The sequence below is a fragment of the Dromaius novaehollandiae genome, chromosome 2, assembly GCF_036370855.1.
Source record: "Dromaius novaehollandiae isolate bDroNov1 chromosome 2, bDroNov1.hap1, whole genome shotgun sequence".
NCBI lineage: Eukaryota > Metazoa > Chordata > Aves > Casuariiformes > Dromaiidae > Dromaius > Dromaius novaehollandiae.
Window position 1 is genome coordinate 99,433,896 of NC_088099.1, and position 12,251 is coordinate 99,446,146.

General features: G+C 39.0%; 1 protein-coding gene across 20 annotated transcripts in view; it reads right to left on the reverse strand.

Moving 5' to 3' along the window:
- The window catches only part of ATXN1 (ataxin 1), a 350,922-nt gene that overhangs the window by 238,837 nt on the left and 99,834 nt on the right, over positions 1-12,251 (reverse strand). For 10 of the 20 annotated variants that reach the window (XR_010387821.1, XR_010387820.1, XM_026113152.2 and 7 more), the window contains one exon: positions 10,196-10,316. The exons of the other annotated variants lie outside the window; for them this stretch is intronic. The gene's annotated coding sequence lies outside the window, so the exon portion shown is untranslated. The remainder of the gene's footprint in view (positions 1-10,195; positions 10,317-12,251) is intronic. 20 annotated transcript variants of the gene reach the window in all.

Here is a 12,251-nt window from a genome sequence, read left to right on the forward strand (position 1 = left end):
ATAATCTTATAAGCATGGGGGACATATTTTCAGATGCTTTTCTCACCTTGGTAAAATGGCTACATGTGGGAAAAGCGAAACTAACTATGCTATTTAAAATCTACTGTCAAACATACTTAGTAAATCTAATTGGAAAAATGTGCATTTTCCCACAATATCCTTTAGTTGGGAACTTTTTTGGTGTCTGTAACAACAAGGGGTATTGATTTTCAGATAAAAGCATTATTTTTGACAGTTTTCCTCTCATTCAAAAAAAGCACAGTTTTTTGTGAAAATATATCACCTCCAAAATTTATCAACGGAAATATTTATTAATTTGTTTTTAAAATCTACTATAACCACATTATCATTTTGATAGTCAGGTCCTTGCAAAAATGTTTCACAGTGATACAAAATAGCTACCATAACTGTGGGGGAAAAAAGCAACCCTCCCATTTTTTCACTTCATACATCTTGTGAGGTTCACTCCTTCAGTGAGTACTTAATTCCTCTATTTCTCTATGCCAGTCAAGGAATTTCTCCCTCTGAAAAGAGCGTCACTCAAAATGCGTACCATGTTCAATTTCTTTTTCTTTTCTTTTTTTTCTTTTTTTGAATGAAGTGCTTTTCACATCTTCATTTTTTGATTTAGTTTACATTTTATCTTGAAAGTTTTGCAACCTGCTACTGTGGGTTTTTGCTGCTGGAACAGAAGCACAACATGAAAATGACTAGAAAACCAAGTAAATCAGCCCAAGCCATTACTTTTGTCTAAGCTCTATGATATGTGAAAATTATATTCCATTTTCAAAGCTTCCCAGTGTTAACAATTTAAAGTGCCACTATTAACATAGTCAAAGAATCCTTTTATTAGTGTACTACATGATATGATAATAAAATAACAGTGACCCACAATCTCATAAACAAATGACCCAAAGAGGATGGCTCCCAGCTCATCTCATAAACAAATGACCCAAAGAGGATGGCTCCCAGCTCATGCTCAGGTAAAGGAAAAAAACTGAATTTTTTTTAAACTGCCAACATGTGGCATTATACAAAAAAATAAACGCAACTACTTTTTCAAGACCATCTGACAAGCCTAAAAAGCAAGATGCCTACCAAAGAGGCTGCAGCTGGAAGCCAGGGCAGACTGGCAGGGGCACACAGGACTAAAAATCCAATGTTCAGCCCCTGAAACAAGCCCCCACAGGGAAGTGTCAGAGAAGTAGTAAAGGTTTTCCCCATGAGGAGAAGAGGAAGGCTGTATGGAGTGAAAGGCTTGTCCAGACAGATCATCAGGGTTGTAAAGCTCAGACTTCAGCTATGACTAACAAGGAAGGAAGAGAGGTAGATGAAACAACATTCAAATTTGCAGTTCTGCAGAAAATTAGCGAGGTATTGAAACACTCTAAGTAAAAAATGAATTTTAGATACCTAGAAACACACACACAGATCAAGCAGAAGAAAGGGCCAACATGCAATCAGAGCACTGTGCAGGTAATGAAACTGGTGAGAGCGCTGCACAAGTAGGTCAGATACGCAGCAGCGAGAAGTGCTGAGCACAGGAGAAGCGCCGCAGAGGAGAGGTGAGGAAAGAAATTAATTGCCAGCAACAAAAGGAGCAAGTCTGGGAAAGGTTAGAACGGGACAGAAAGATGAAGGGGTAAAATACTGCCTGGGCTTTATAAAGAAAGATTCGTGAATTTAACAGCACATCCACCCAATGCACGGAAAGGACAGAAGACTGACGACACTGGACTGAGGAACAGTTTTCGTTCCCTTTCCACTTCAAGCCAAAGCCAAGCTTCTGCTCAGCTACTGTAGCAATAAACAAGCAGTGTTCGATCAGCAACGGTGACCTGCCAGCAACCACGCGGAGCTGAAAGGGCCCAGACTCCCCCATGGACCCAGGCCAGATCCCACGCTCCGTTATGCCACATTTACACACACGCGGCTCCATTTAAATTGCCAAAGAACGACCGGCATAACGCAGCTGTCAGCCAGACCCCTGGTACTGCCCGGCCAGCCTCAGCTTAGCCCCTTAGACACAGAGCACAGAGAGTTCATACGAAACAAGATAAGGCATATAAAAACCTGGCTGCTGCAGCACAGGCTGCCCAGCACTGGCGGTTTCACAGAGCTATTCTGGCTAAACAAGAAGCTGCCCAAACAGCACTAAACACTACAGCCAGCCGGCTCACGGCTCAGAAGAAGCAACAGCTACGAATAGCGCAGCTGCAAACAGCAGAAGTGTGCCTTCATCTGCATTTCTTCCATTCCTTTCAAGCAACGTGACATTGAACAAGTTCAGCTCCTTAGGTAACAGAGGTATATTTGACTGCTGCTGTTTAATGTATTTCAGATGCTTACTATATACTTTCTACCCACCTTAATTTTCCTTAGGGCCCTTTCTGACTGTACTCTGACAGGTAACAAAACAACATCTGGATAGCCGTGTCCTATAACAAATGTCATACCTCTACTCAGGAATTAATTTAATTCATTCACTCACTAGACAGAGTACTTTTCCTGAATCTGCTGCAGAGCTGCAACAGAAATAAGTGAGAGCTGACCAACACATCTGAAGGTCTACGCACACACCCCAGTCTCATAACCAAACACAGTTCACTGGGACAGAGTTCTTAACTTTGCCAGCTTGTGCAAATACAGCACAAAATACAGACTTTCATTCTTTCTGCAGTCCTTCTGGTATTGCAGTGTCATATAAAAGTCAATATATAACATACTTGTGCCCTATCCAGGAAAAAAAAAATACAATGCAATGTTAAACTACAGGCTATTGGTCCATGGTATCAACTATCATTCTCTTTTCCCATAAAATAGAGCCTAGACCTCAAAACATACTACAGAGACACTGCTGCAGTGTCAGTCACCTCCCTACAACTGTCCGGTTCACAAAGGAAAACACAAGTGATTTCCAGGGCTGTATCATCAACAAAAGTACCAGGCCAGACCACAGCATAGATCCAAGAAAGTTTAGCAAGACTGATGGTGGGAAACCTGTAACTCACCCCTGAACCAAGGAGGAGATAGACAAGAACTAAGCAGAAAGGTAAAGCAGCTTGTCGACTCTGCAGAACTAGGAGATGCAAAAGAACAGCGTTTACCCAGCTCCACCAGTTCGCCTTTGCCTAAGCTGCTGGCCCTTTGGAAGTCCTGCTCACAGAAGAGGCATGGGCCAGGGTGGCTGGTGTGCAAAATGGGAGAGGAAATCCAGAGGAAATAAACACAAAATCCAGGATGCATTAGTTCCCTCATTATGAAAAGTTGGGGTTGGGGGGGGGGAAGGTACGATTCAAATTTTCATACAGATGTCAGGCAGATAACAGCAGTTGTGAGAAACTTCCATTGTATGTTAATGAGGTTTTTTTTAACTGGATGCTCAAATCATACTACATTAATATGAAATTAAGATCTTGCATTAATTGAAAGATCATGCTTATGATATTCATACTGCAGGGTTTTACTTACATAAATATTGACAGAAATATCAATATTTGTGTGTTTGGGGCCAAATATTTTCCTTAAGAGTTCAATTTTAATGGCAAAGAATACTGCCTCCCCTTTTGGAGGGAAGAAAATACCACTGATCAAATCTATACCCTTCAGCAGAATTTCTTTTGAAGTCACAAGCAACGGCATTGGAGCAGAGCTTTGGTCTTTAGCAAAACGCTTCTAGGCCTTAAGAGTAGTCGAACAAAGAACACTTTGGACAATTCCAGTTTGGACAATTCACAAAGCGAATGACCTGCGCTGCAACCTTTTGCCTCTGAGCAGGTGGTTCAAGAGCAGCCCAAATCAACATCCAATAACTCCTTCGCTGCCTCTGTAGAATAAATCTGACACCTGGGCTCAGGATGCATATCCCTCCATGACAATCACAACGCTTTTCAGAAGGCCAAAGGACAGCTCCCAGGTGTGCAAGCGAACCTTTCACATCACAGGCGGGTCATTCTGTTCACAGTGCTATTTCTTTTATGACTTTTATGGAGCATTTGTGTTTTCAGTGATGGGTATACAGCACTACTTGAGAGCTCTTGAGTAATTAAAAAAAAATCAAATAGAATAAAAAGTTTGGAAAGTCTGGCTTGACAATTTTTTTTTGTTTTTACGTTCCTTATTTTATAAAATGCAAAATTTTATCTATTTTGCCTGTTGTTTGCATCTTTGCTTTTAAAAATTGAAAACTAAGTGGAAAAAATTCTGCAAAAAAGTAAAACGGAACTTATTTTTGCATCAAAAGTAAGAAAAATTATCATCCAAGCTACAGCAAATACACAGACAGATAGAATATAATTGTGTTAGTATTTGAATTATGTACTTCAAGCCACCTTTGATCAACATGATTAATATTCCTTTCAAAAGATTTTATAGCGGGTGTACTTCATGAACACAATTAAAGTAGATTAATCTATTCTGAATTCTACATTTCATAAAATTACTCTTCCTCTGATTAATTTTACAAAAACACATGTAACTATGTACTAATGCATTTTCCTCATTGATAAAATAAGCCTGTGACTGAGCTTACACTGACTGGCCAAGAGATATGATTATGAATATCTAATAAATCACCAGGCCCATGATGCAATATCATGTAAGCTCATACACAAAATACTATTTCATGAAAATAAAAAACAGCCCGATGCTCAGCTTATAGCACCTGATCAGCTAAGATGGGATTCTTTAGGTACTAGTACCTGTGGGATACTGCTGCTAACTAGTTAGTCAAAGTGACTGTAATTGATTCACAAACCTTTCCCTGCTGAAGTCAGTGATAAAATTTTAATCAAATTCAATAACATGGCTTTACATGGGGGAATTTCAGAGAATGGCGAGCAGTAAGGGGCCCACCAACCCTTGACCTGCAGGAGACTCGCTTCGACCTTACTGGGACTATCAAGAGCAGACTGGTGTCATTTCACCCCATAAATGCCCTAGCCCGGGGCTGTTACTAAGCACCACCAAACTCAGGTACCCTCTAGGAACACAGCAATGTTGGCATTAGCAATGGGGCTTATAGTGCAGCCCGCAGCCAGGAAGTGGGGTTGCCGTGGCCACAGGAGTAAAAGTATGTAAAAAAAGGACTGGGGAAGAGTAAAGACAGGTTACAGCAGAGAAAACAAAGGCATATTTTAAGTATCACATATTAAAACAATGCAACAGTTACCAGTATCAACTGAATTGTAAAACAGATATTACAAGATGTAAAAAAATTGTGATTAGTTTTTTTTAAGAATAAGATTTCCTTTAAAGTATATCATTTCAGTGGAGGGGTAGAAATGATATGCAGAAGATATCTCTGACACAAGCTTCTACTTCCTAATGTCTAAACTGTGCTAGCTTTTGTTCTGATTTTTGGAGGGACAATATATTTAATATCCTGTTTCCAGACTATTCTATCCAGGACACAATTTTAAAATGCAAGTGCAACAGTCATCTAAACCTCTCTTCTATTTTTTGGCAAACACTGTGCATCACCCACATTAAGCTTACCATTAACTATGAACTGTTACCATGTCTTAGTGTGGTTTCAATGTTCCTATGGCAAGGCTAAACAGTGTTTAGAAAACAACGATATCCCCAGGCCCATCCTGTAGTTTCTGAAGTACAGATTAAGCACGGTATTCTGCTCAACAAGCTCATCACTGTTAAGTAACTCATCAGAAAATAAAGAGGGAATTATCAAATGGGAATTGCCAAGTAATTAGTCCTCTGAAGCAGATGACATACAACTGTTAAAGGGAGGGGCTTCCCTGTTAGTCATATGTCAAAGTAGAGCCTACTAATCTGTAAATAAAAATGCATTACATATGATTAGTGCTATGGGTTCTTAACCACTAGTGGCACATGGAGAACAAACTTAGTTTTTTACAGTGTAATAATCCATTAAGATTTTTTTCCTCTCTTGCACACAATGAATTTTCAAATGATTCTGGATCTGCTTGCTGTCAGACCATCTGGGGAAAGCTAGGAATACAGCACAGTACCAGAGAGGTGATGTGCTCAGGGGCTAAGGAAGAGGAGAAATCCATTTACTATCATATTAATTTGAAAAAAAACACTCCCTACTGGGCTACTAGGTGTGCCACTGCCAAGGAACAAGCACCAGCAAGAAAATATTCATGAGAACAAAAATTCTGAGCACAGCAAAGAAGGACTAAGCCTGTTTTTTGTAACTATCTTCCTCTGTTAAAACCTTTCTTTCAAGCAGTTAGTCTCACAGAAAAGTAAAATTTACAAAACTACAAGGCCTTCGTGTGTGGGTACCTAACAAACAAAAACGTGGTAACTGTCACAACCACATTCTGATAGGAGCGAGAAACACTTTACTCTTGCATTTTTTATAAACCGAAGAGTGATTCAATAAAACTTTAAGTCAGGTTTTCAGCTGTCCCATAGATTTGCCTCCACCACAGCATCTCACCCCGAGAAACCTCTCACGTAGCACATTTGAATTCAGACGCTGCCACCATGGCTAACTTTTAACCAAAAACATACTCCCAGAGCTGAGGCACGCCAACACTCACTGGACGCACATCTGCCCAACTCGCACACTCAAAGGAGAGGGAGCACGGCCAGCACTCAGAGATGCTGAAGTGCATACAAACCTAGACATGGCTTCTCATAGTCTGATCACTTTTGGTCCTCAGTGCATAAAAATTCTCTAACACTTAGTCTAACATCCAAAAAATAATACATTAAGGTGATGCTAGCATGTTAAAATTCATGGGACAGATTCTCCATATGCTCCCACTACTCTTGCAGAAATCTTTCTTTGAAACAGAAGTTTGAACCTGAACCAAACCTCAGGTCCTAACTTAGGTCTCATTACAACGAGTCTAGTATTCTTATCTAGGCAGATCACTACACTCCACCCCATTTATATTTTATATCATGTCACAAAACTTTCAGTCAATCCGACATGAGACTAGCAGTATCTGCTGAAGGAACGACACAGCAAAAACATGGAAGGTCAACTCTGAGGTGACGAGGTAGGGCTGAGGAGAGAGCATTGGACTCATTTCTAAGGTGTTAGTCTCCACTCACAGCTTTTCATTTACTTTAAATTTACTCACTCACATACAAAACAAACAATTTAAAAAAAGATTTCTAATTACTATACAATCACATCTAGTTTATATCTCCTTTTCTCCTTGTGTTCTTAATACATTCATAATTTCCATCACCTACCTTCTTTTAGTGCTACAGCCACTGTAGGCCTTGACAAACAGTGTAAGAGGGAAAAGATAAAATCAACCATGATAAACGAACATCAATATGGCAATCAAATAATTGCCACTGGATGCATTAGTATAGACAGATTTGCTCTTTTTACATTCACCACAACATATTTTAAAAGGATATAGTATCATTCATTTACAGAGAACAGTAGCCAGAAATCTGCATTAACCATAAAATATTTCTTATGTAAAAGCATGCCACATTAGGTAGTAGATAGATATATTTATGGAAAGCTCAGCAAAAAAAGAAATCTTACTACTGGGCTGCTGCTGTACAGTCAACCCAATGCTATAATATGATTAATAGATATCAAGTGACTCGACAGTGGAAAAGATTAAAAAGAACTCTTTAGCTGTTAAAACATCCAGTGTCTCATGCAAAATCCTCTCAACACAACTGCTTAAAAGAAAGCATTGAGTCATTTGCCTACGTGGAAGGAGGCAGTGCATGCTCTGAACAAGTAACAATAACTCTGTTTTTTAGCTCAGGCTAAAATTAACCAAAGTCAAGATGAAAAATAATATGGAAAAAAAACCCTACATCTCTATTTTTTCTATTTTTTCCTTTTTTTTTTTTTTTCTTCACTAATCCTGATGCCCTTATTCAGGCAAAATGCTTAGCAAGCTCTGCAAGACTGCTGCTTGCATCAGAAGGATAAACACGCCTGAAGCTTACACACAGCCGCGACATGCTCCCCGCTGCCATGAGGTTCCTCACGCAAGTAAAGCTACGAATGCACGTGCAGCAGCGCTAGTCCTAAAGCAGGGCTTGCAGGATTTGGTTTTGGCTGCCTTCAGCCAGATGTCCCTGACGTACTGTCCCTCCGACAGACACCATGGCAATAACCCAGGTCTGCATGAAATGGAGCAGGGCTGTTGCCACCTTTACCCCGAACAAACGTGAAAGCCGGAAAAGAAGATGGGTCTGAGCATGCAGTGCTTGATCTTGATCTGTGAAACCTATTTGTGGCTGCTTGCTGCACTGCGCCGGGTCACGTTTGTTTCCCATGTTACTACTTTGGGCGCCCCTCTGTTAAATCAAGTGACCGAGATAACATTTACGAGCACAGTCTCTATCTCAACAACTTTGGCTTTACTTATTTAGTTATATAGCGGGTCTGATTTTGATCGTTCTCTAGAGAAAATGAGAACTACCTAATGAAGCCAACAGAGCTACCTCAAATGCAGTGAATAAATCAGCACATTGAAGAACAAGAAAAGAACGCAAAACAAATCTGATCTAAGATCCATAAAAACAACGCTATACTTCAAGCTACACCAGTACAGAAAAAAAGCAGTATAGCGCAATACGCCTGTCAGGCCTACAGCTAAAAGTCAACTGCACTGGACTTAACTTTTTTTTTTTTTAATCCAACATGTTTAGTTAACATTTAATATATTCTTTTTCATGTAATCACAGGAAATGCCAGTTGCTAAAATATTCAAGATGACCTAGCAATACGTCATGGGTAATACGATGTGAGTATTTGTAAGACACCTGTATTTGACCAATACATAATCACTTCTTTTAGTTAAGAGAGAGAAGCCTTTCCTGTAGGAATCATTTCTGCAAATACAAACAATTTCACACAACCTCAGCTAATTCTGAAAAAATGAAATGCCCTGTGGAAATGTTAGTGTCATGACAAAAAGCTTCCTTCTACTTGATCTCTCGAGTCAATAGCTGCTATCAAGTCTGTTTTCTTCCAAAACTGAAAGACAAAACGTGTCAGCACATGGGCACTCTGTCTGGAGTTTCACTCAAGAAAATAATACTGCTCCGAAGAGATATAGTGGTTACAATCCACCCCCACCATTCTAGCTCATTTGTAAACCGTAAGAGGCATGTCTTTACATGTAACTACTTGCTTAGACGACTTCCCTTTAAAGCACAGCACCCTACCCCGCAGCCACAATAAAATGTAAATTATGTGCTGCTTACTTCTCTGTGACATGTTGTATACACTAAAAAGTTACTTTGTAATGGCGACTTTCTGATCAGCCTCTCATAAATAGAACGCTATAGTATTTATGACTTCTGGCCGCAAACTGGAAAAAAAAAGTCTTTTGAATTTCTGCAACTAACCACTACATTTAATTTTCTATTATTTAAAGACACAGAGAATTTTCTGCCCATTACCTTTATCTGTTCTTTCCAAGCATTAGCAATATTGTCAATCCAAAGCACTCAAAAATCATGAGACAGGTCCAAAAAACCAGACTGGCATAATGACAATCAGATTAAAGAAATAAAATAAAAATTTGTGTTCTTTTTATTGGCAGTATGATTGTTAAGCCTTTAGACTTGGTGTTTTCAAGGCATTCTCCCCAACCATATGGGACTGAGAGGAGAAGTCAGAAGAGGAGTCTGCTATTACGTGCACTATTATGCCCTGTCTGCTTACGGAGTATCACGGAAAAATCAGAAGAATTGAAAACGCTCCTCAAATTAGAGTCAAAGGCACCCAGGCATGTCACTAGTGACTAGTTATCCTAAAGTTATCATCTTTATAACAGACAAAGCTCAGCGCACAGGAGGAAATCAGTACACCAAAAAAGTCAAACAGGCTGCAAGCAACAAGAGCCACTAACAACGTTCATAAAAATTTACATTGTTTTACACATGGCATTTTACAACAAAAATCAGAGACTATAAACTTTTTCATTCATACCATCATCTTTTAATAACTGAGTGTACTCTGACCTGAGGTGAAGATAAAACCACTCATCTGGAACCCACTGTCCTGTAAGTCACAGAGCTGAGTCACTAGATAGAGTTAATGCAATTTTTCTGACTAGAGTTTCTCAAGGACCTCTACTGCCAAGCAAGGGAAATACAAACATTTCATGGGTAGATAATTATAAAGACATCATAAGATATCCATGTTGATTAGAACCCCGAACAGAGCATGTACACTTCTTAGAGAAAATAAAAGGCATTATACCCTCACCTTATTGACAGTGCATATCTGTACGGTGACGGTAAAAATGGAGGTGGTCACTGTCCTACAGGGATCTAGACTAAATTCACAGCTTGTATTGCTTGCCCATCTGGTTTGGCCTGCAACGTGACTGGTGATCCAGCAATGGAGGAGACGGAAACCAAAATAAAAAGAAACAACAACAAAAGCCACAGTTAAGAGTCAACCAATTTACAACATGCTAAGATACCCTAATGAAAACTGACAGAGACTGCTTTAACTACTACTCAAGCACAAATCAACTATGGATTTAATCCTGCAGACAGAGCACATACAGTAGAGAACATAGCCCATTTATTCAAACCAAGTACTTTTCTCCTAAACGTGATCTTAATGAGGTGAAGAATCATAAGCAAGTTGAGATGACTTTCTTCACTGCCAACAGAACATATTTCATTTGAGGAGGGGCATCATCCAGAAAACATACTACAACTACTACAAAACATTAGATGAAAAACAAGCAGCTTTGGGAACGTGGCATTAACTTCCACATTATTTCGCCTTTTCTTCAATTAACAGTGCTAAGTTAGAGTTGATGCATATTTCTGCAGATGCTCAAATAACACAAAGGAAAACACTATCAGTGCAATTTTTTTCTACTTCTGTATTTTTATTCAGTAAAATTACAAAGAGCCAGCATCAAATTTCTGCTGACATCACATATTAAACAAAATACATTTTGTTTTTTTCACTTGGAATCTCACCAAATATTTTTATCACTCTTGGGACAATAAAAGGATTTAGTGGGACCATTTCTCTTCTACTGAGAATCCTTTTTGTAGTTTCAGTTTACGAACATACTTACTTGTTCCTATTTATGGCAAGATTTACACACATACTTAACTCTAGATAGTTTCTTTAATCAACCCTCCTTCAGCAATACCCTCACTGAGGCATGTACTGAAGTAACTTTGCAGACTGACACCTACATATGCACACAGATTTGCATGGGTTTTAGAACCATCTCATAACATAGTCTTGAGATGAAAAATCATTAAGCATTATATTCTCAACATATGCACTGAGATCAAGGAGGAATTAGTTATCAGTCCAGTTTCTGTCATTTTACAAAAGTTGGGAGTCTGCAAAGTTTCTTACATTAAAAACATTAGCCATGTATCAGCTAAGCCAAAACCCAGTAAGAATCTTCATTTTTTTAAATGAAAAAAATGTGAATCACTGAATATATTGTGCATATAATATCAGACCCCAAAATACAGTCTTTGTCCAAATACCCGTATATTTATTTGTCTTATTTGTCTCGCTTAAAGTTTTGCATAAAAGCAAAATGAAATGACAAGGTCAGTATTCTCAGTTTCCAAAGCTTAGGCTATTTGACTTCTTACACAAAAAAGTCACTGCGATAGAGCACATCATTTCTTTGATCTGAAATATTTACCTGTGCCAAACCTGTTGTACTCCTGTTCCCCATGCTAATTATATTTTTATTTGTTGAAGCAGAGCTGGTTACGGTAGCCTCAAAGGAGAGCTACATTTAAATCTGTTCTCTGAACTGTGTAAATTGTACATACAGTACCTCTACAGTTGTCCAAAACAGTTAATCTTTCAGCACCTGTATGCTCAGATAAGGTTGTTATATTGTCAGACTTCTTTGCAACTGTGCAGCCGAGTGAGCTCCCTCCCATACTGTACGCTGTAGTAGGGTTGCAGCTAGCAAACACTTCAGACCATGCATGCAGCTCTGACGTGCATTTCCTTTAAAGCCAGTGATGCCTCTTTATTGCATTTCCCCTCCAATTAGCACACCCCAACAGAAGTGGGACACTGTATGAACAACGGCAATGATAACCCTGACTGCCATGTACTGAGACGTGCTACTGAACTTCAGCAAGGGAAAAATCAGGTCTTTAGTTTGTTTTACTAGCCATGCTACCAAAACAACTGTTTTCAAATTCTAGTGTTTAAATCGTCAGTGGCTTTTCAGGTGACTGCATTTAAATGCCTATTTTTTTTTAATTAACATGCAACTAGGCCACTGGATCTATTATATAAAAAAAATTTTGTT